This window comes from Lepisosteus platostomus, chromosome 28, assembly GCF_059453375.1.
Source record: "Lepisosteus platostomus isolate fLepPlt1 chromosome 28, fLepPlt1.hap1, whole genome shotgun sequence".
In the NCBI taxonomy this organism is placed as follows: domain Eukaryota; kingdom Metazoa; phylum Chordata; class Actinopteri; order Semionotiformes; family Lepisosteidae; genus Lepisosteus; species Lepisosteus platostomus.
This window is the reverse complement of record NC_142638.1, coordinates 4,406,541-4,429,906: the sequence shown is the minus strand read 5'-3', so window position 1 is coordinate 4,429,906 and position 23,366 is coordinate 4,406,541. Positions and strand designations below refer to the sequence as shown.

The window sequence follows — 23,366 nt, the reverse complement described above, 5'->3', positions numbered from 1 at the left end:
GGAATTACCAGCAGGTAATGTTGGAATTGCTAATACAACAAAACGGCGTGGTGTACAGTGACATTGAAATGACTTTCCGCTGGGTTGCTGTGGTGCGTCTCGGTGTGTTTAGTGACAAAAGAGATTCACAGTTCAGGGTTGAGAGTAATTTCTTACTGAGCTTACTGAGTACCTGAGCTATTGAATTCTGTCTTTTGGAACACACCTCTGGTTTCTCTGGAGCTACCGAGACAGTGTGACCTATTTATTCATAGTGGCTGTAATGTGTTATTTATATCCTAAATGAGTATTTATGTGTTGCTGTGCTTGCATGTCTGTGCGTTATTGTGTGCTATGAGGAAGGCACATCATCCTGTAGGACAGTCTCAGTGGAAATCTGCACAGATTTATCCAGCTGGCTGTTTTGTTTTATTTCTTGGATATACAATAACGGCAAAATGCATGAAGAGGAGACTGTAACAGTAGCTTTTTGTTTTATTTGCTTCGTAGCAGCTGGTTGGTTCCAGAATTGTTTCTAAATTCTGATTGAAATATTTACGAAGATTCAAACACAAGTCCTCAACCTCACACCCCACCTTGTCTTTAACTGAGTTATGTGCACTACAGTTTTTGTCTGTTTTAAGTCTTAAGTTTAGGATTTTGGTCAAATTTTAATGCCTCACGGAAATTTTCCTAAAGCCAAGTGGACCCTTCTTTATTGATTTACTACTCTGAGCAGTTAATTTCTCATTTCTAACCTGTACTGAATATTCTTGTGGAAAGCAGTCAGGAATTTACAACCAAACATATTGTGAGTCCCTTTCTTTGGATTCAGGACTTGAGACTCGAGCGATCCTCTGTTAATTGAGTTACTTTTTTGTACAATTTTTATGGGGGGTGAAATGGGAAATTTGGAGCTTCTCTTCCGTGAAAACCCACACCCCATCCCCTAGACGATGTTCCTGTAGCCAAGTTTATTTTTTGGAATTTAAAATCTCAATTAGAGATCACAACTTAGAGCTTAGAGTTTGTAATTTTTAATTCTGCACTCCCCTAATTGGAACTGGCATAGCAGAGACATCTGTACCACAAGGATGGATTAGGGAAGTTGACACGCACAGAAGGTTCTGCCGCGGCAGGCTGATTGAGGGAGAGGCATGTCCCTTGCTGACATCATCGCAGACCTGCGGGAGCTCAGAAGGTCACAGGGGGGCGCTGTTTTGCTGGGAGCTGAGAGAGCCCTGGCTGATTAATGCTGTTCCTTCCCCTGATAGGTGTGAGCCAGCTGTGCACTGCTACAGGTGGAATGCAGGTCGCAGGCATGGGTTGGGCTTTTCTATGGCTTCCACGATGGGTCTTTCAGAGAAACGTGGTCCTTTTCTCATGTAACATGACGTCATACTGTAGCACACGTAACATCATAACAAATATGAGCTGTGAATGTCTTCAGAACTCTTGAGTCTCCATGTCAGATGACACAAGGAGACCTTCAGCAGGTCCTTTAGAGACCCGTTGTCTTTAAGCAATGATCAGTGGCATTCTTGCACCTGCATGATCATTAATATTCTCTCTTCTCTGCTGTGAGGGCCTGGTTTCTGTGGTGGACTGCACAGTTTCACTAGGAAGCAATGCCTGATTAGTGCAATTGTTGGTTTGTTTTCATATTCAGGGTTTTTTTTCTGTTAGGTGTACAGAAACTGCACCAATCTGTATCCTAACGTAAGCCATACAGCACGTTTTTTCCCGGTGTATCCTGGGACTCGAGCCGTGCTGCACAGGTCTGGGATGGTGGGAGAGATGTGGGAGCCTGGATCAAGCTGTCCAGCCGTGCTGCAGAAGCCGAAACACCGTCTTCTTTCAAGATGAGACCCACAGATCAATTAGTTATTGACTACCAACGTGTCTAGAAGGGCAAACCGGCCTCCATTTGTTTGTAACATTTCTTACCTTTTCTGCAAAGGAGGGATGGTGGGTATCGGGGAACCCCAACCAGTCTCTCGTCTAAATGCCTTTTATTCTAAAAAAAACTAAACAGAAAACCTTTGAAATTCTTTCTCATCAATTCATATTGCTCCGTTCGTTTCAGGTTTGGATAATCTCTCCGCTTGTTTCCCACCCCCCTCCTCTCTCTTTTTCCCCCTGTTTTCGAGAGGGCTGTGGTCAGACTGCGCTGCATGACAGCTAGTCCTCTGCTCGTCGCTTTGAGGCAGATTCCCTGCAGCTCCAGAGTCACGGGGCTCTGCTTTGCACGCAGAAGCTGCAGCCAGCCCTATCCTTTACAGGTTAACGACACTGGGCTCCGAGTCTCTCTGGTGGGTGACTAAATACACAGCAGCAGCGCTTTCGAATCTCGACGTGTGATGTAGCCGTTTGACTCCCTTTTCTGATTAGCTTGTCCCCCTCAACACTGCGCTGCACAGGCCTATTTTGAGAATTGAGAGCAGCTCGCAGAGGGCTGTGCTCACGACTGTCGCACCTCTGGCAGGGGCCGGGGGCGCGGGGTGTCGCTGCACACCGCGCCGTTAATGAGAATGCTAGATACTGTGCACGCAAAGATCTGGAACTCAGAGGTCATAAAGTAATTATCTGCCTGTGTGCAGCAACAGGATTTGTCATATTTGCTACTGTTCTGTAATGCCGAGACAGGCTCTGGTGGTACTGTAACTCCTGTTGGTGCTGACTGTGGGTCACACACGTTTTCTTTGGAGTTTCTTTTGCTACATCTCGTTGCACTCGGATCTATTGATCTGTTTAATAGGAAAATATAGTACTTAGTGTTTCTTCGAGAGTGGTGATGGACTCTCTTAAGATGTTTTCAAGCTTGGACTGTTTTCACCAGCTGAAAAGTATTGCAGTGAAAACTCAATATCCCTTTTTTATGCTGCCAGATATAAGGATGTAGGATCCTACATTTAGAAGAAGCACCAAATCACATTTGCTGCTAACCCGTTTTCTTCGTATGTAGCCAAGTCTTCGGTGGCAGGGGCCTGATGCAGATGCTCATTGAGAAGCCCGGTCATTGTACCAAGAGGCGCAGAGGCGATCAGGCGGTTTTGTTATGTGTGAGAAACATGCATGTTAATATGGCAATGTTCTGTGATTCTGCATGGAAGAGATAGCTGGGAGCCCAAGCCCAAATGAAGCTAAAGAAGCAATTTGGGATCTTGCACAAGGAGGGGAGCGTGCACACTTCAAACCCAGACATTCCTCCCCTTTATTAAAACCCTGTTGACAGCTGTGTGTTCCCTCCTGACAGCTCCTTATAAAGCCATCTTGCTGTGGACACAAGGAGCTTGCAGATGTGCCACTTCATTTGCTGGCACTTACACACACCCTAGACAGTTTTGATAGTTAACACTTCATCTTGCTGAGGGGTGGGGGAGTTGACTCTTATCTAATTACAAAAAAAACAACTTCGAAAACACACTTGCAGTTGAAGAATTTCTGTGTAAATTATCCTGGCGAGCAAGATCTGTGATTCATCTCTGTACAGTGGTGTGTGTCACTGCTCAGAGACAGCGGGGCAGAGAGCTCGTTTGAGAGCCCACTGATTAAAAGCCTGCCTCCGATCGGCTCCGCCATGCGTGGGCTGTCCAGGTCTAACCTCTCCTGCCGGAGATAATCGCTCCATTACATTATCCGCTTGTGAAGGCGCAGCCTGGCCAATTGGATTAATCTGTGTTTATTTATTTATTTTTAATTACGGTGGTTGGAAATGCAGTGACTCCCTTGGTGACCAGCTCCTTTACCTTCGTGGACCTCAGGGGCTACAGCCCGAGACACTGCGTTGCTAGATAATTGAAATGTGGCATCGATCATCCCCAGTGAGATTCACCACTCTCCATTTTCTCTCCCCTCTGTGGGAACAATTACAGGAGTCACTGCTCAGCTAACAAGCTGTCTCTAAGAGGTGAGGGCAGCTTTAGCTTTTTTGGAGTACAATGGAATAGCCCGAAAAACATCTGTAGGTGAAATCTGTGATTATGATAGAATAATTTAGATATTAGAAAGCAATTGTTCCTTCATGTATCACTTTTGCTGTCAAGAACTCTATGAAATTACCTTGGATATATGCCTTAGAAACACAAAAAGCAAAAAATGCCTTTCGTGTGCTGTGTTGCACTGCAGCAAGGGGCTAGACCTTCAATTCCTGGATCTTTCTATGCAGGTCTTGACCCAGTGATCTGTTTATCTGTTCAACAGCTACTGTAAAATCAGATCAGGATAAGAGAGGAGGTAGGGACCCTGGATTGGAAGAAGATTGTGTTTGACCACTGGAAAACTAATTTGCAGAAGAGAGGAGACAAAGTGGACACTCTAGAAGTCTAAATGCTCGTCCACTGGCAAGCAGATTTATTATCTCAGCACTTGGTTCCAACCAATTTAAGAGAGAAAAGCAGAGGAACATGTAAAGAGAGAGACAAGTCATGGCTGTAGGTTTGGCCTAGCTGCCCATCTCAGTAGATCTTATACGGCAGTATTGCTTGAAGCTCCGGGCTCAATGAAGAAGGCCTCTTGGGAACAGGACAGGGAGAGCAGGGGCAGGTCTTTCCCTCTTCAGATACATCAGTAAAGTTCAGTTCAATTCTCTTTGAAGTTGCCGTTCATCAGCTTTTACAGGTAATGATTTCTGTCTTTCCCAGAGCAGAGCTGAGGGAGAGATGGGAGAGTGTATCTCTCTTCTCCCGCAGAAAAACAGCCCTTCTGGGTGAGACCTAAGCTGAGGGCAGGGGGCTCTGCTCTGCTGAGCCAGCTTCCACAAACTTTCTCCGCCTTGTTCTGCATGGGGGGAGTTTTTCTGTTTGAAGGTCAGGAGAGAAGCTGGGAACAGAGCAGAGCTGCAGACTTTAAAAGACAATTATGCCCAGTACAACGTTGTGTAGCGCAGCCCTCTCTTTCTGAAATGAAAAGCCAGATTCCTTTCAGGAAATGTGGTCATCCCTACTTCCTGTCTGTTTGATCTCCTGGAGATGTCCGTGACATCACGCGCTCTGAAACGCAAGCGCCATGTCTTTAATTAAGAGAAGGAGGGGCTGAAAGAATACACTTTACTAAGAGACTTCTTTGAACATACAAGCTATTATTTTCAGGAAAAAAGAAAATGCACTTCTTTTTTCGAACCCCCCCCCCCCCCCCCTCCTCTTAATACAGATCCAGGTGTTCCACAATGCCATTTCGGAGCTCTTATGTCTTTAAGGAAAGACGTAGTTTTGGTTGCATTATTGAAATGAGTGCAGTAGTGTAACGGTAGTGAAATGCTGTAATGCTGTCTGTTGAATGAGTGGGAAAGGTCTGACAGCAGGACAGGGGTCCAGGAAGGCTCTGGGAGATGGGGGGCTGTGTAATCGTCAGGGGTGCCTGGGGTGGTATACCCAGTACATCCCATACGCTGCTCATAGCCTGCCCTGGTGAAGGTGTGAATTCTTCTGTCCTGTGGCTGCTGGGAGGAGAGAGGGCAGGCATCAGCAAGGAGGGGGTTAAGAGAAGCAGTTCGGCGTGGCGAGAACAAGAGAAGGAGAGACAGGCGGGGGATGAGGGGGGGGAGTTATACGATAGAGCAGTAAGGCTGGCAGCCAGAGAGTGAGAGCGAGAGGAGGGAGTGTGTGCGTGCCTGCCTGCCTGCCTGCCTGCCTACTGGATGTGTGCGCGCGTGTGCTTCAGAGCCGACACCTGGCGCCTGGCTTCCACACGGTTCACACTGCAGTGAGCTCTCTCCCTGCCTGCGCTGCTCGCTCTCCGCTCCGCGCGCTAGTTCCCGAGGCAGGGGCGCTCCTCAGCCGGCTCTTCCTTGCTCTCCCTCCGAGGACCATGGTGCAGGATCTGTACAGCTGGGAAGGCGGAGAAATTGAGCAGGGCGCAGAGGTGAGCTGGGCCGATTCTGGGGGTGCTGGATGGAGGTAGAGGTGGCTGGTTGGGGGGATCTGGGGGCTGGGGGAGAAGAGTGGGGTTTCTTTTCCTCTGAGACCTGACGATAAGTGATCGTGGGAAAATAAAAAACCCTTACATTCTCTGTTTAGATTGTCGGATTTGAATGGCATAAGGATGCTTATTCTGACCCAAGCAGTTTATCAGTCTATCAGTCCGGTGTATTCCTGACTTAACAAGTTGGCTCCTTATTCTGTGAATCCGCTGTCTGTTGGTCTGCTTTGCTTTTTCCTTTTGTCTTTCTGGGCAGAGAGGGAGGCAGGCGAACAGAGCGTTGTGTAACCTCCCGTGTCTTTCAGCCCTGTTTCTGTCAAACTGCCTTTTCGTCCCTCCCCACCCTGTGTTATCCAGGCCCCCCTCCCCTTCAAAGTGTGGTGCCACTCTTGTGTCTGTCTTCACTGCTGCTGTGCTCTCTGCCAGGTGAGCTGGGAATTGCCTTGTCCAAGTCTGGCTCCGGCACAGCAGTTTCCCGATCCGCGGAAAAACCTCCAGGACGTCTCTCTCGCGATCGGCTGTCCTGCACAGCAGCCCTCTCTCTCCAGTTAGCGCTGGATTTCGGTGCGGTGATAAATCACTGTGTAATTTCACCACCCACACCTCTCCTCAGTACACTCGCCCCCCCTGCGCCTCCCATCCCCTCCGCTCAGCGCTGATATTTATAACCAGGGCGGGAGAGAACAACAGGCTCCCCAGTCCGGTGAAGTTGCGGGGCGTGCTGTTTTACCGGTGTGCATCTTAACAATGGCTGAAGCCAGAAGTTCCATTTCCCCCTCTGGATTTGCTGGTTCGGTCTGCCTGCGCGTATCTGTTGGCTTAGTCAGCCCTCCTGTCTGTGTACCGGGTGCTTTTCTTCCTGCAAAGCCTGTGCTGGTGTCAGGAGTCTTACAGCAGGAAAGATCTGTTGAAGTGTTTGTTGAAAAGCTTGGTTGTCAAGGTCAGCAGTGTACTGGGGTGGAAGGCATCTTAATTTATTTTCCTGTGTCCGGGGCTCATTGGCAGGGATACAGAGCAGTTCAGCTGTTGCCACAGCAAGGGAGCACTGAATACTTAGCATCATCAGGGCCTTCCTCCAGCCTAGTCTTCCTCTCCACCTCCTCGGACAAGGTGCACAGATTGCTGTCCCTTAGTTACAGCTGCTATCAGGTCTTCACAGTTTCTGCTGAAGGGTATTGTTGTGTGGCTTAGTGCATTGCATTCTGTGCGTGCCCAGTATGTGAGAGAGCCGTCATGGCCGATCAGCAGTACGGCAGTCTCATTGAGAATTTTGGTGCTCTTTCGTCTTCTCAGGGGTCAGGCTGTATTTGAAGAACAGCAGAATGAGTGATCATCAAGGATGGGGGCAGTGCTATCTGCCAGGATCTCTTTCAGTTGTATAAACAGTCGGGGGTAATCTGGAGAGCAACAGAGAGATAACATGCCCTAGGAGAATTGCTGTTGTGGCCTGCATTGTTTTTAGGAAAAAAAAAAAGCGTTGCCCAGAAACAATGATTGCTTAACGGTTGTCCTGCACATCTCTGTGAATTTCTTTATCATCCAGGGCAAGTGAGAGGGCGGGGCTGAAGAAATCCTTGTGCACTTCAAACAATATAGTATCTATTGACTGTCAAAGAGATTCTTTTATTCAGGAACAATTAAAAATGAAAACGCTTGTTTGCATAATACAGAATATGGTTTTGTTTTCTATGGAAGCACTTATGTGACTGTGTGTATATATTCTTATCCTGGAAATATTGTGGAAATATTTATTAGTGTTTGTTCTGTGGGTTTAATTTGCTGGGGATGTGCTGTTTACTGTCTGCTGTCTTTCACTGTAGCAGATACCCCTATTTGCTTTGGGTAGGCTCATTATCCCTGCAATCACACCTGTGAAGGGAGCAGATCACACTTACCAGTGGGAAGCCTGAGCTCCAAATAGAGAGCAAAAGCAGGGGTCCACTCCCAGCCTGTCAGTCACTGGGCACTGGGCCTTCGTCCTTCTGCACCTTGAAGTGCTGGTGCACTAACTGCGCTGACATGGCTGAGGTTAAAGGGCGCATCATGTAATTTCTAGCGTTTATCAGAGAGAGAGGGGGTTTGTGCAGCTCAGCAGAGCTATCTTGCGGCTGTTGCTGTTTGATCACATTAGCAGTGAGATACAGGAACGCAAACTGAGAAGTCTCCCAGCTACTTCCCTGCCACACCCTTCCCAATATCAGTGCTGTGCCATGTAGAAATCCCTTATTCCTCCAGCAGAGACAGTCATCATTTTAATTTGGCATTTTAATAAGTCCATGCAAATAACAAAAAGGCTTTTGCAGTTACAGTAAGCTACAAAAGCATTGCACAGTCACCATCAACATGCATTCAAGATGCATCCAGTCAACAAAGTGCAGCACACTCATTAATGCACTCACACAGCCGTGCATAACAGTTGGCATTACCTTTCGTATTCATGATTTTTCTTATGCTGCAGTACACGAGCTCTGCAGCAGTGTGTGTTTGCTCTTGTATGTGTTTTGCAGGTGCAGAGCAGGCCAGGGTACAGTAACGGAACTGGGGGGATGATCTCTGCAGCGTGTCTGAATTAGGGTGCATGGTTGAGGCAGAAAGGGAAGGAGGAAAGAGCGGGGTACAAAACAAGGATCTTTCACTCTTTCTAGGCTAACATGTGCACCTTGGTGCTGGAGAGGGAAAAGACATTGATTTTTTAGTGCTTTCAGTGCTGGTCATTTTTTCAATGGTCCTGAAGGCAGTGGCACTGGTTCCTCTGGTACAGAGCCCTACCAGATGTTCAGTACAGTGGCTGAGCAAGGTGATGGGGTGGAGTTGTGCAATATTAGGTCCCTGGTTGTGCAGTGAAGATTGATGGTGTCTTTTAAAGAACCAGATCTGTGGGGAGAGATGGATCTGACTGCTGGTGTGCAGTTCAGGAACATGAGGGTAGCAGTGGGACTGAAATATTGCTTTACTCCACATGAAAGTGGATTTATTAAAGTAGGATATGAAGTAGGCGTTTGAGCAACCTGAAATATTATACTGAAATGCTGAAGCCATTAGGTAGATGTTTTCATCAGTCATTTAATGGAACTATCTAATGTTATATCCAGACTTTTATTATAACACCATGTTCTGTTGTATCCTTAGCCTAATCCTGACTTCAGAATAGTGCCAGAACTGCCATGCCTTTTAGAAAAAGCTTGGTTTGCAGCCTACTCTCTCTCTATTTATAAAGCGAGGCTGTACAGTAGCAATACAAATGTACCAACAGAGCAAGAGAGAGATCAGACAGTATCTCAGCCCGGCATCTGCCTGGCTTTCCAGTCTGTGCTCACCACCGCTAAGCCATTCAGCCCTGCTGAATTACCAACAATACCAAGCACTTAATAATTCATCATCGAAAGAAAGCTACGTGCTGGGAGCACTGACTACGTCTTTCTGAGAGCAGAGCCGCGGCCAGTCGGGGGAGTGCAGTGAGTCTCTGATTACGTGTGCTGTGGTGAGTGCGCTCCCTGCGTGGTGTGTGCAAGTGGGCGGCTGGAGCAGTGCCTGACAGCACTGCATTCTGACTAAAGGACATTGCCTTCGCTGACCGAGAATGTAACCAGGTATATGGACCGCCTGACCGGAGGGAACTTATAGTTCGGAAGTGAAGAAGAAGTATTGAACTGTTCAGTATAAACCAGTTCAGTTCTCCTGATCCTCAGTCCTGCAGGGTTTTTAGGAATCTTTATATGATCAAATCTTTTGGGAAAACTGGGAAACAATTAAACAAGACATGCAGTTTCAATATAAATATAATAAGACTTTTCATTTAAATGAGCTTCTTCTTCTTGATATTTGTGTTTTGTGTATTAAGCGGTATGAGTTGGTTTCTAGTGTAGTGTTGTAGTGTGTATTTTACACTGCCACTGGAGGTATACTCCTGGATGAGTGTGTGATGCCATTACTGGAGACATCTGCATACAGTGTCATTCACCTTCTGCCAGTGAAATCCCGATTACTGTTGTACCGTCACACAAATGTTTATCACCGTTTGACCAATCTAGTGTTTGTTGTTTGATGTCCACCTCTGTCTCACAGTTAAAAGTAAAACAACTAAGAACAAGCAGAGACTACAAGAGAGGGGCATTCAACAACCAGGGCAGAGATGGGGCTGCTTTGTAGCAGGCAGTTGTGGGTGATATCTTGTAGACACTAGCACCACAGTAGCATCTTGGTGGATGTGGTACACTTTACCACTGTAGGATACATACCTGCAATATTGATAAAAGGCTGGGCTGTGATGTGACTTAAAATAGTACATCTTTCTATAGGAGAACAGAAATCCTCCCTCTCTACACTCTCAGTGTAGTACTGATGGTGTAAATGGGTGATTCTGGCTGGACTGACTTGCTCAACACTTCCTTCACAGAAATCATATCCTCTCTAGGAGTTAGTCAGAGGTTACAAGCACTTACAATTTTTTAACAGTAAGTCATACTTAGATAATGTTGCTCGTTAAAAGTTAATACGTTCGCTAAATTGATGGGAGCACAACTTCCATTGTGGTTAACATGTTTATAGCAACATTAAACTGAGCTTTCTCATTCTGCTAACTCAGATTCTGGTGCACAGCATGCCTTCATGAGTAAGTTTCAGAGTGTGAGTGGCCAGACGTTTACTAACATAGGTTATCCATATGCACCCAGTCCTTGTACCACAGCCCTGAAAGATTTCCCTAGTAATACACACATACTGTATATATATATACAAAATATTTTGCCCACAGTTATATCATCCTGCAACTAAAACAGCAGCCCCACTGCAGCTCAGCAGGTGGGAGCCTGGCCACTACCTGGAGGGGAGACCTCCTGGGAAAGCTGAGGTTGCTGCTGGAAGAGGTGTTAGTGAGGCCAGCAGGGGGCGCTCACCCTGTAGTCTGTGTGGGTCCTACTGCCCCAGTATATGATGGGGACACTCGACTGCCAATACGGTGCCATCCTTCAGATGAGACAATAAAACTGAGGTCCTGACCGTTGTCATTAAAAATCTTTAAGTTTTTCTCAGAAAGAGTAGGGGTGCTTGGCCCAAGTGTCCTGGCCAAATTTCTCCCTGGCCTTTACCAATCATGGCCTCCTGATAACCCCCATCTATGAACAGGCTTTCTCACTCTGCTCTCCTCCCCACTGAGAGCTGGTGTGTGGGGAGCGTTCTGGTGCTCTTTGGCTGCCCTCACATCATCCATGTGGGGGATACACACTGGTGGTGGTGGAGGGGATCCCCATTACCTGTAAAGCGCTTTGAGTGGAGTGTCCAGAAAAAGCGCTATATAAGTGTGAGGAATTATTATATTATACTGTATACTGTATGTATATATGGTGTATGGTTCTTTCACTAGTCAACTGGTCAAAGTTAGCTTTGTCACACTGATGCCCCCTAATAAATGCACCAGCTCTCCAAGCCTGCTAATTTTAACTTTATATCTGCAGAGGTGAATTATACATCTCTCCTTAGGCAATTCTGTTTTCTAGTGTTATGAAAGTGCAATACCATGTTAGTATTCAGTTTCTATTAATTTATTTGTCACATATTGAATATGAGGTTTAAGATGTCATTCCTCGGACTTCATAGCATATTGTATCTTCAAGTCTTTTTTGCCCGTGATGATTGTTGTTCTGTTCACCATTTTGTTTTGGTTCATCAGATCCTTCAGTGATCAATCGTTTTAACTAGGGGTGGGGGAGCTCTTTAGGAGGATCTCGGATTGCATGTTTGCTTGTAATGCTGCATACAGAATTAGCCCACCCACTCAGAAGTGTGACAAAGCTTTTCTTAGCCTCTCTGTGTGTGTGTGGGATGGCTGGCACAGGTCTGCAGCCTGTGTTTGCCCAGCTTCTCGGCTGGAGGCTTGACGGGACACTTGCACACCAGCAGCTGCTGTCCAGCCCTGACACACTGTGACCCACGCAGTTAAAACGAGCAGTGGCAGACACAGTGTGTGACCCAACATCAAGCATGACATGGATGAAGCATGGGCTGAGATGCATATGCAAATAGAGGACTTTGTTAAAAGCTGAGCAACACTCAGATAAAAAAGTTTTAGTCAGTGACAATACTGAAGCATTCTGAGCATCCAGGGTAATTAAAATAAGGAATCTTTTATAGTATTGTAAAAGGAAAGAGCCATTCAGAAAATGAATTAAAGTTAACCAATATGACCTCAATTACAATCTAAACTCAGTCTAAGATTGCTCCTGATGAAATTCTGCAAACCTTTCCAACACGGGTCCAGACCTGATCTTTCATTAATCATGTCAGCTTAGGCTTCATAGTGCTGTGCTGTTCCTATACTCCTGCGTTTATTGAATTCCTGTTACTAGTTAATTATTCTAATAGCTTTGGACTGTCCCTTTTGATTAAGCTTTGTTTCCTTATTGCAAATGTGTAGTCAGGTCTGTCAGTCTTTTCCGTTCAATCCGTGTGTGTTATTTGGTAGAACTAACAAGAGGACATCACTCATACAAATAATGAAAGTGCATGTTTTCGCAATAAAGGGGATTTTCTTTGTGTTTGTTTAACCACACAATTGATTCGATCAGTAAAGGACTGAAGGTGTTTTAGGAGTCCTTTTATCGCTTTTATTGTTCTAGTTTGGACATAGTCAGACACCTGCAGAAATCCTGCAGGAATGTTAGGTTAGCCTTAAAGATTCATTAAACAAAGTTCATTTAAGCCCATCGTTTTTGAGTGGTGTGGCAGGTCGTGGCAGGGTACGGAGTCAGGTGCCAGATGTTTAACTGTGCCGGAGTACAGAAATAGCCATGGGAAGGGTGTGCTGCGTGTTACAACTTCCTAAAATACCGAGAGGTGGAAATGGGAGTGTTTTTGCCAAGGCTGTCCGAGATCTCCGAACACGTCTGGTAAGAAATCTTTGTGTGTTGAAGAGAGACTAGGTCCCTCGTGTACAGGAAGAGTAGTCCTCGTTCTTTAATGGTGTTATACTGTATGGTGTGTTGCATTTCCTAAGAACATAAGAAAGTTAATAAAGGATGCCATTCGGTCTGTCTAGCCTATTTGATAGATAGAAGGTGTGATTCAAGGATCTTATCCGGCTATTTCTTGAAAGAAACTAGGGTTTAAGCTTCTTCAAAATGGTTGGGCATCATGTTCCATACACCCACAACCTTTTGGGTAAAGACGCACTTATTGTTTCTTGCTTTTAACAGCAACTCAGCATAGTTTCCACTTGTGCCTTCTGGTTTCTTTCTGTCTCCAGTGCTGGTGGCTGTGCAGTGAGTCGTTCCAGTTAAAATGAGCAGATTTTCAGTTTTATTCTTTTTACAGCTGGCTGTGCCTTTTGCATTTTTCCCCACCTCACAGTGGCACTGCTGTGTCAGCACTAGCTGAAGGACAAGGGTGCAGAGCTGAGCGCACTCTCATCCCCTGCCTTCATGACTGTGCGGCTTTAAGGATCAGAAATGGGAAAAAAGCAGGTAATTAGTAGCGACTTATGAAAATTAGTATTCTTTAAGGGTGCTCTAAGCCAGCAGAAGGGGAGCTGCGCGTTTTTATGTTTATCTTAATTTCAAGGCTGGAGTCTTGTTAATGAGGGATAATGAGTCATCAGGTATTTTTCTTCACCCTGCACTTCGTGTTCAACGTGCTTGTGTACAAAGGTGTGATCACTGTCTCTGACTGCAAGGGAACCAGCTGTACCTATTGCACATTTTGCACAGAGGAAATAAGGAAACCCTTTGGGTTTTAAAACAAACATTGCATCTGCTACAGTATGTCCTGTGAGAAGTCCTGAAGAAGAATTCAGTGACATAAATGTTCTTATAAAGTGAACGTTGCAAAATGAGAACTGTATATATCTTTATTTTTAGGTGTATTTTCACTGTTTTGGGTGGTCTAACACAAACTGCGCTGTTGTTTTGCTAGTGCTGTCTGCCTTTCTAGGGGTCTTGATGTTATGGGTTATGAGATATGAGACATTCATATCAACAAACTTCTCTTGTAATTATATTTAAAAAAGCTTGTTTCCTTTAAAGTGATAGAGCCTGGTGTTTATTCACCATCAGTTAGTGTGTTTGTTGCTTTAATCGAATACTGAACCAAAGTTCCCTCTAGTTTGTGTTGAACTCCAGTACAGCGATGTTGGGTTTGGGCAGTGGGGTAAAAAAATCTTGACTCAGGCCTTACAGTGCCTTTTCTCACAACTGAGGTTTCAAGTAACAAGTTCAGTTTAAGTTCAGGTTCAATACTAAATCGCCATACAACTAGTTGCATAGAATCTGGTGTGGTGGGCTCATACAATTATACAAAAAGACTCAATACAAATATGCATAATAAAGCCAATAATAATATAAATGAGCTGTGCAGAGATGTCAGAATCAAAGTGCTGAGTTCATGCATCTTGCAGCCCCCAGGTAGGTGCTGTTGCAGAGCCTAGTTGTCCCTGTCTTGTGAGACCGAAGCCGCCTACCAGAGGAGAGGTTGGGCAGGGTGGGAAGAGCTGGGGGACCCTTTAGAGCTCTTCGATTCAGTCTAGAGAAATAGAGTGAGTTCACAGAGGGAAGGTGGCGTCCTGCAGTTTTGGAGGCGATGTGCACTACTGTCTCTCGCTGCTTCTTGTCCCGGGCTGGAGTGTTGCCAAACCGCAGTGATGGAGAAGACCACAGCACTCTCAGTGACCGATCTGTAAAAGAGGGTCGTTGCTTCCCATGACACTCCAGACTTCTTTAACCATCTCAGAAAGATCCGCCTCTGGTGAGATTTCTTGACCACGACCTCCACAAGCGCATGGTACCGTGGCCTCGGGGCAGTGGAGAGTCTGCCATTCCTTTCTCTTGCAGGAGAGCACCGGGGGAATGCTCAAAATCTGTGTGAGGCTGAGCGCTGTTTCCAGCACACCGCAGCGGCGTCTTGTGCTGGACAGAATGGAGGCCAGCGTTGCGGTCTCCTGGATCACAAGTTGGTCCTGTTCCGATGGGAGCTGTGCAGTGGGCCTTGGGCATTCCAAGGGGGAATCCCACATTAAACCGAAGCCTCAGGCCCGGTCTGAGGGAAGAAGCTCCTAGGGGCTACCTCACTGCACAGGCTCAATGTCCAGGCCCTCTTATTGTTTTCATAGAGCACTTCATTATTGCTCTCCTATCCTGGCAGGAGCCACATTGATAGCCAGTGACTTGCCATCCGGCTGCATTCACTCCTTTTAGTGCAGCTCCAGACCCAGGCCAGAGACATCCTGTGTGATGGCTGCTGGAAGTGTGCTTTCCAGGTGAAAGGGCGGAGAGCTTCCAGACTTCACCCGAGCTGCCAGGAGCCAAGATCAGATACCAGCTATCCCGCACGTAGAGAAGCATTGTATTACTGCTCTCTTTCTGAAGAGAGCTGACTTTCTTCTTTTCCTTGCTACTTTTGCTTAATACTGTGTGACAAATAGTAGAGATTGCCTCCACTCATACTGCCACTGTTAAGAAAGGCTGAGCAATAACAGGGAAACATCCTCCAAGACAGAATGTGTTTATTAGGTTCAGCTCGGCTAAACTTTAGCTAGGTGGGATGTGTTATAAGAAGCCATTAAATGGCTCCATTTTCAGCTTATTTAATTTCTTGCTGGCTGTGCGCTTCTGAAGTGTGCTCCTGTCCGTGTATTTCTCAAAAGAAGCTGTGTGAATGTTATTGGAGTTATGGGGAGGCAGATTCGCTTTGTACAATGCGCTGAAGGCCATTGGTAAAGAATTGTGGCAGTCCTGCTGTGAAGTACTGATGCACCATCACAGTTTATCTCCTTGAATAGCGAACCTTGAATACGCTTTCCAGAGTAGTTTAGCTAAAATAGCAGATAGCAGTTTAAACACGAGGAGGGAGAATATGAAAGTGACAATATACTGTAGCTATCAAGAGTCAGGGTTCGGCTATTGGAGGAAGAGAGCGTCAAGATGCTCTCTGGATGTTGTTTGAAGTGCTTGGCCTCCTGCGTTTCAAATTGTTCTTTAAAAAGCAGGGGGCTGACTGCTCTAGGGTCTGACCAGTGGAAGCCGTGTTTAGCATAGTCCATTCGTGTTTTTTTTCCAAACCAAAAAAAAATGTCTTTTTGTCTTAAACTTGGACAACATTTAGAACTGCATTTCACCCAGCAGAGGTGAGTGAGGAAATGTCCACTGTGTCTTTTGGCTAGAAGGAAAATAAAAGGCCTCTGACGTGTACTGTACAGGGTTACAGGGTCGCCACCCTTGCAATTGTACTGACATTCCAACCTGAAATTTCCAGTTTTTCCCAACGGTGCCTATTTTTCCCCTCCCGGATTGGGAATGTTGGGCTATCGGTACGCTTGTTGTTGTTTTTTTTTTACTTTCTGTGGAAAGTGTTGCTAGGGGGTTGGAAATCCAGATGGTTTCATCTGAAATTCGGTTGTTCTGTGCTGGGTGCGAAATATAAATATTGTGCCTCTAATTGTGACGGTTTGACCCTTCCTTCCCCTATTCGGAAAAGAAGCTTTTCAATGTGAGGCGAAAGAAGTGTGCTCTCCTCTCTCCAGTTTGTGTGGCTGCAGTGCGCTGACCCTTCTTTCCTTCCGGCAAAGTCACGTTTGATCTCTGCGGGGGGAGGCAAGTGTTGACGCTTCCATTTGAACTTCATCTGTTTCGCGCATAAATTTGGTTTTGATTAAAGCGCAAGAGGCTTCAGTTGCTGGTTTAATTGTATTTTACCCTTTTCCGCAGTTCCTTTGTGATGTTTAAACTCTGTGGCATAGCTGTATGGCAGATGTGCTGCTGCCTTTCTTCGTGTCTAATGGCATACTGTAAGCTATCATATCACTCCTTGTAGAGTTTCAAATATCCGTCATAAAATCCCCATTAATACCAAGAGAGCTGCATCCGCTGTCATACAAAGCGTGTTTGGCTTAATGAGGAAGCAACAAAGTAGACTTGTTTTGGTAACAGATGTGGAAAATTAAATCAAATGTTTTGTTTTTTCTCTTTTTCTAACTGACTGTGACGTGTGCAGGACATCACGAGACTTGCTCCTTGTGCTCCAAACGTTCCATGAACAAATTTCCCCGTCAATGCAGTTGAAAAACCTCTGCCCTTCTTTGATGTGTGTAATGTATTTCTTCTATGATGAAAGCATGCCAGTGCAATTATTGTTGCTGTGTGGAGCTCTATAAGATGAGGAAATGGCAACAGAGTAGGCAGATGGCTCTCTTCAAGCTGAGAGACTTGGTGATGACCCAGTCCCGTGCTGTGAATGTCCCATTTTGTCTAATCATTTTTGAATGTTTTTTTCCTTTGATCTGTACATTCTGTACGTTTTATTTAGTAGCGTTCATTGAAAAAGTACTTGTCGAGTACATTTTACTTCATTAATGTGTATTATCCCACGTCCCGAATCTCTAATCATTGCCTTTACTTACCAAGATATTAAATTTTCCTTAATGAATGACTTTCAAGAATGCATCCTGTTTGCAACAGTTGGCGTGTGTCTGTTGCATTTCTGTGTCCATTACCTCAAAAGCTATTGTTTCACCCTGAGTTACTATACAGATACCTCTGTGGACGAGCCTGTATTGCAGGACACTGAGCTGTGGCTCAGAGAAGCTGGGCTGAACTAGCAGATCAGCCCACGAGTATGTGCGTCTGTGCAAAAGCAGGAAGCATGTTGATTTACAGAAGCACGGAGAACACTGGGCATGAAGGGAGATGCTGACACAGTCTGACGCAAGCAAGCACCCTGAAATAGATGCTGGAAGACAGCCGCACCCTCCCACTCGCAGACACTTACTGTACCGGAGTTCCGATCCAGCATCACTCGCTCGCTCGCTCGCTCGCTCCCAGGTGTGCCTGTTCTCGGTGGCGAGTGATGTCAGCACCGTGTCACCGGAATCCCGGGAGGATTCCGGCTCCCGCGGCGTCCCAGCCTCCGCCGCCCGTGCCTGCACCCACCCTCACCCTCTCTCTGAGCCCGACGGGGTCTCTGCTGCAGGCACGCGCGCCCGCGCCCTGGCTGGCGAGGCACGGAGCCCCTGCGCTGCGCTCTTCCTGTGCGTCTTCACGCTGCTCTGCGCTGGGCTGCCGGGGCAAGTAATACAGCTGATAGGGGTAGATCAATTATGTAAGAGTTTCATTCCGTATATTTACGACTTGTATATTTCTGATGCAAAAGGCACAAGAACAATTTGCATTGTTCAATTTGTTGATTGCATTTGCTAAATACATCAAAAGATCTAGAAAGCATGATTATAGTACTGCGTACTGTGTATACTGTATATATATATTTTATATTTTTTCATATAATGTTTTTGCATTTTTGGCACTAATAGACACCTCTCCCCCCCCCTTTAGTCTGTTAAGCGGAGTGTTTGCTGTATTAATATGACAGTGCAAAGACATACTGTACTTGCAGATTAATTGGCTTCTGTCAAACTGGCCCTGGTGTGAGTGGCTGTGTGCCCTGAGATGGAGCGGAGTCCTGTCCCGGGTGCATCCAGCCCTGTGCCCAGCGCTTCCAGGAACAGCCTGCTGCTGGAAGCGATGTGATGCTGAAACCCGTGCTTTAAATGCAAGCAGCTACTTTGCCGTGGTGGCGTGACTTGTTTGGGGCTAATGATGGTCTCCTGGAGCCTTCGCCTGGGGAACATAAATTTAGAAAATATTATACTAAACTTGATTAGGTTAAGCCTTGCAGAAATGAACATCGTCAAAATTAAAACTGCACCTCCCTTAAGGCACAGACTAATTATCTGCCTAATTAGAGATGTGCTGTGAAGTGTTTTGGACTGGCCTGTGCCAGGGGTTTGGACTGGACTCCTGCAGCACTGCTGAAACGCTTGGGAGGAGGAGGGGGCAATAGCTCTGCACGCTGAAGGCTCTTCCTCAGCCTTTTATTGACTGGTAATGTGACATCTCCCGAGAGAATAGGTGCCATTTCTGTAGAGCAGCAGTTAGAAATGGAGAAGAGACCCTCATCATACAAAGGCAGGCAGTTTCCATGCTGCTTCTTTTTCATACCAATTCATTCCCAATGTGTTCTGGGTCATTGTCTGCACAGCTTATGGTGAGTTTGTCGATACTCAGTTTAATAGGGCTTTTATTGCTTTGCAATTTGCGGTGGTGGTGTTTGAATAATTCTAGATTTTGATTTGATTTTAACGTATTGCAAGAAAAGTCTTCAAAAAGGGTCCCCTAACTACAATGGCTTCAAAAGGGGTCCCCTAGCTAGGTGGTGAATGTGCTCTGCATGACATTTTGTTACAAAGTTACAAAGGCAGTAATGTTCTTACTCTAATTTCATAGTGCGTCAGTAGTATGTGATGCACTGTTACAATGTAATTACGCCTTTTCTGCAATTTGCCTTGAAATCAGAACTACAGTATATGGTATTTTTAGTTATTTCAAAAATACGTCAAGGACAGGCACATCCGTCTGACTATAACACTCTGTTGGAGATTATTTGCAGCCTGTCCAGTAGGCAATCAGAATAGAAGATAAGCCCTTAATAAAATACATAAAAAAGGTGCAGTAGGTTTGAATTCCCCAGTGCTGCATTCATAAATGAAGCGCATGGAGAGTTTTGTGACTTCAAACCAGAGTCCTGAAACCCAGGCTCAGCCGCCTCTGAGATTAGCATTGAGTTCAAAGTGACCTTACATGCAGAATAAATGAGCCTTAAGAAAATGTGCCAAGCTATTGAAAACAATTACTGCTGATCTGTGCCATGTTATACTTGTCATTCCCTCTCACATCTACTCCTCAGTAAGTAAAAAGCACACACGTGACCTTTTTTCCCTTTGCAGAAGATTCCCTGAAAAACCTTTAAAAAGTCTAAAGAAAGCACCTGTTTGTTTCTGCCACATCCTGTGCCATCATCTCTAGTCAAGTGGAAGAGTTGCGCCAGAGCAATTTGAGTCCCCCAGTCCAAGTGTACGATCATCCTCCTCCTGTGCTTTCAGGAGTCGGTCTGGGATATTGACTCTGTGTGGAACACTAGTCTGCCTGAAGGTTGTGGGATTAGATGTGATAGGAGGGGAGAGGCAGGCGTTGTGATCCCAAGGTAACTGTGCTCATTTTATTACGACAAGGCGGCAGGCAACTTTTCCGACAGTTGCAGAGTCTGCAGGGTCTGATCGGCTTCAAAGTGTTTTGCGGGTTTTCCTGAAAACCTAATTGAAACTTTCCTGATATCCTCGTTTTGTATTTCTAGTAGGAATTTGTGGTGTTGGCCAGTGCTCGGCTCAATGGTTATACTGTATGAAGCTGGTTTTGATGGAATACGTCTGAAGAAACACTGACCCTGTTTCTGCTTCCTAAAGAATGAGGTGTCTCTGAGCATGTAAGAGTATCCTCTATTTAAAAGTTCCTCAGTGTTCAAATGTATTTTGTCATAGTGCATCAGTTTTTATTTATTGTTTTTTTGTGGAAATAAAGCGAGTGCGGTTTTCTTTGTGGAAATGTTTGGGCGGTCTGGCTCCAGCACAGCTCTTTTATTGTTCTGTTTTTGCGTCAATATCTGCATTTTTTTCAGTTGAATTAGGTTCAGAGTCGAAGAACATAACAGTGAACGAGAGTCAGAGCTGGCGTTTCCTGGGGGTGTTCGTTTCTCCCGCAGTGACAATGGACGCCCCTTGTAGAAGCCTGTTGCCTCTCAGCAGGACTGACACCAGTGCTTAGGCAGGGGGGAGAGAGAGCACAGGGCTGGTATTTTGTCTGTTTGTACCGCAGTGAGGATTAAATGTAGGAAAGATCTGCAGTGTCATTAGTCTCTCAAGCTTGCAAAGCCAGACCACTCTGGTGAACTTGCAAAAAAGGCAGAATATGACCCATTGTATTGAATACATGAACAGTACTAAGCATTTTACTGTATGTGGACTGTTTCTTTCATTCCCATTGTTTCAGATATTGTTCACTAAGGCAGGTTGTAAGAAGAGGCAAAGGGTTATGGTTATGCGGGCACTTACTCTTTCCTGCCTACAGCACGAGTATGCTGAGTCGTCCGGAGGAGTGACGGCATGCCTTCAAAACTGCTCACAGGCAAGGGACGGGGGCAGGATGCATCAGGGAAAATGCAGAGCATGACTTGGCAGTTTCTGTCCCGTTGAGCTGCGGGGTTTCGGTGGTCCGGTCTGCTGCTGCGGGAGAGGCCCCCCTGGGCCTGCGAGGTCCGAGCCTCCCCGGCGGGCCGGACGACGGTGTGTCGTGGGCTGAGTTGGGGCCGGGGCTGCCTCAGCCATTGTTCAGGCTGCCAGGATATCTGAGCTGCATCCTGTGGGACATCAGACGGGTCCTTGGAAGCCCAGTAAAACAGTAACGCTTCACATGTGCAGGGCTGGGGATTGTTACCACTTGGTTAGGAGGATATTTTAACAGGAAAAGAGGCATTGTTTCTTTTTTCTTTTTCTCTGAATGAATTGCTTAACTTCCAGCTATTACAGGTTGGGCATGGGAACTGGGAAATCATGCAATTAGCTCTTAGCCCCCTTAGCTCTCAGCGGGCGTCTTTCATTTACCCCACAGTGCCCGCGCCCTCCTGTCTTGATGTCACAGCATCCGGTGTATTTCATGCATCGACGGGGAAAAAGATAAACTGATTTTCTTCTGTTCTGTTTTTTTTTGTCACTTTTTATTGAGCGTAGAAAACCCAACACGTCAGTCTTTTTTAAGGGTTTGCTAGCTCACAGTTCCTTACAGTAAGACGTGTTACATAATAAAAGTATTAGAGAAAAGGTACATACAGTACTACTGTATACAGATTGCATAGTAGAGTACCAGTCATTTAATACCTGCTTTTTATCTGCGGAGACTAGAGGGTGAACTATTATTCGCACCCTACAGGACATCAGTTATTGTATCTCATCCAGCTCAGCCTCTTGTACAGAGCAGGACACAGTGAGTCAGTGCTGGAACCGCAGACTTGAACCAGCAGACCTTCCCAGCTCAAATATTCTGCAAGATTCCAGAGTCATATACATGCCTAACAGACCACAGGTAAGAGATGCAATTGAAAAGCTCTGTAAACTTCAAGGTTTTACTGAAAGCCTGCATGAAGCTAGAAATGTTTAATGCAAAAGACCACAGGATGGCGGACTCGACAGAGAGGTCAGCATTTGCTGTGTCAGAAAACCTGATACACCAAAGGTCCTGAAAGAACAGGAAGGGCTAAAGGGAAGCCTGGGAGAACAGATGGGCTTCCAGTGTAGATTTCTGTAAGGAGAGGGCAAAGGGCAAATGTCAATGCTAGGCCTTAGCACATGCTGCATCCTAATGGAAGGCTGTAAGGGACTCTAGTCAGTATGTACAGTATGAGGGTAAATGCACGTTTATTAAAATTCGTGTGGGAGCGATACCTGTGTAATGTGCATTGAATGCAGTCTTATAGTAATCAGGTTGTTGAGGGAAGGGGCTCCACAGACAGTTTACTTCCAGGTAGATAAAAATCTCCTGCAAGCATTCCTATCCATTCACTCTGGCTTAGACGCTGAAAAACTAGGACCATCAGATGGGCTTGAGGGTCTGGCGTCTAGAAATTGTAGTGTTCAGGGGACCTAGGGGATTCACGGCATTGCACAATGAATCCCACAGGACGCAGAGCTGAATTTGCCAGCAGGCTCTGTGCTGTGCACTACAGTCTGCTAGAGTATGTGGGCCACTCTGCCATCCTTTCCTTGAGGCAGCCTCTGTGCTTTCCAGCAATTTCTCCTGATCTGTTACCCGTGCAATTGTCTGCTCTAACTAGGGCAGGGCAAAGGGAAAAAAAAAGCCTGTTTTCTTGATCGTGCTAAGAGGTTGTGCTGCTATGAGGGTCCAGCTAAGAGCAATGGATACAGAGGCAAGGAAATGGTGTGGTGTTAGGGCTGTGCAGGTCCTGGGCCTAAGGGAAGGGCCTCAGACAGGCTCCAGCGAGGATGTGATTGGGTGCAACAGAGGGACTGTGTCGAGGGCAGCAATTTCAGTGTTCGCAGAGGAAAGCAAAACACGTGAGCCAAGCCTGTGCTCATTGCCCCAGAGCAACAAAATACGAACAAAACAACCAATTCTTTTGTGTTTATTACCAGCATGTGTACTGTGTATCCTGCAGCTCCACCTCAATAGCCTTTGAAGAAGCAGCATGAAGCAATCTGGGCCGTCTTCCATTCTGATCAGGACAACATGTTGTAGGCATTGCTGGAAGTCCACTGCTCTTTTTAAATTGCGACCTTTTAAAAACACAGCGCAGACTTTCCTTCTGTGGCAGTGCAGGTGTAAATTGATTGACGTAGCGTCGCACTGTTGCTTTTTCTTGCATGTGTAGCTAGTTCTTATTGATGAAGATCTCCTGGACGTTTCGGCGGTGTTGTTAAGCAGTGTCGGCACTCTTGATTTGAAATTCCGGCCCACGCTGCCCTCTCCGCTGAGACTTCAGCTGATGTGGGGAGATTAAAAGATGCCGTGACACAATGATCGCAGTGACACAAGTCTCTCTGCGACTGGAAAGGGTAGTGAGCATCATACCCTTTCCCAGGATAC

General features: G+C 46.0%; 1 protein-coding gene across 12 annotated transcripts in view; it reads left to right on the top strand.

Annotated features, from left to right (window-relative positions):
- Positions 1-23,366, top strand: part of LOC148638614 (protein TANC2-like) — a 224,060-nt gene that overhangs the window by 103,114 nt on the left and 97,580 nt on the right. The window contains exon 1 of one of the 12 annotated variants that reach the window (XM_088622759.1): positions 5,535-5,841. The exons of the other annotated variants lie outside the window; for them this stretch is intronic. The gene's annotated coding sequence lies outside the window, so the exon portion shown is untranslated. Of the gene's footprint in view, positions 1-5,534; positions 5,842-23,366 lie in introns of those variants that run through there. 12 annotated transcript variants of the gene reach the window in all.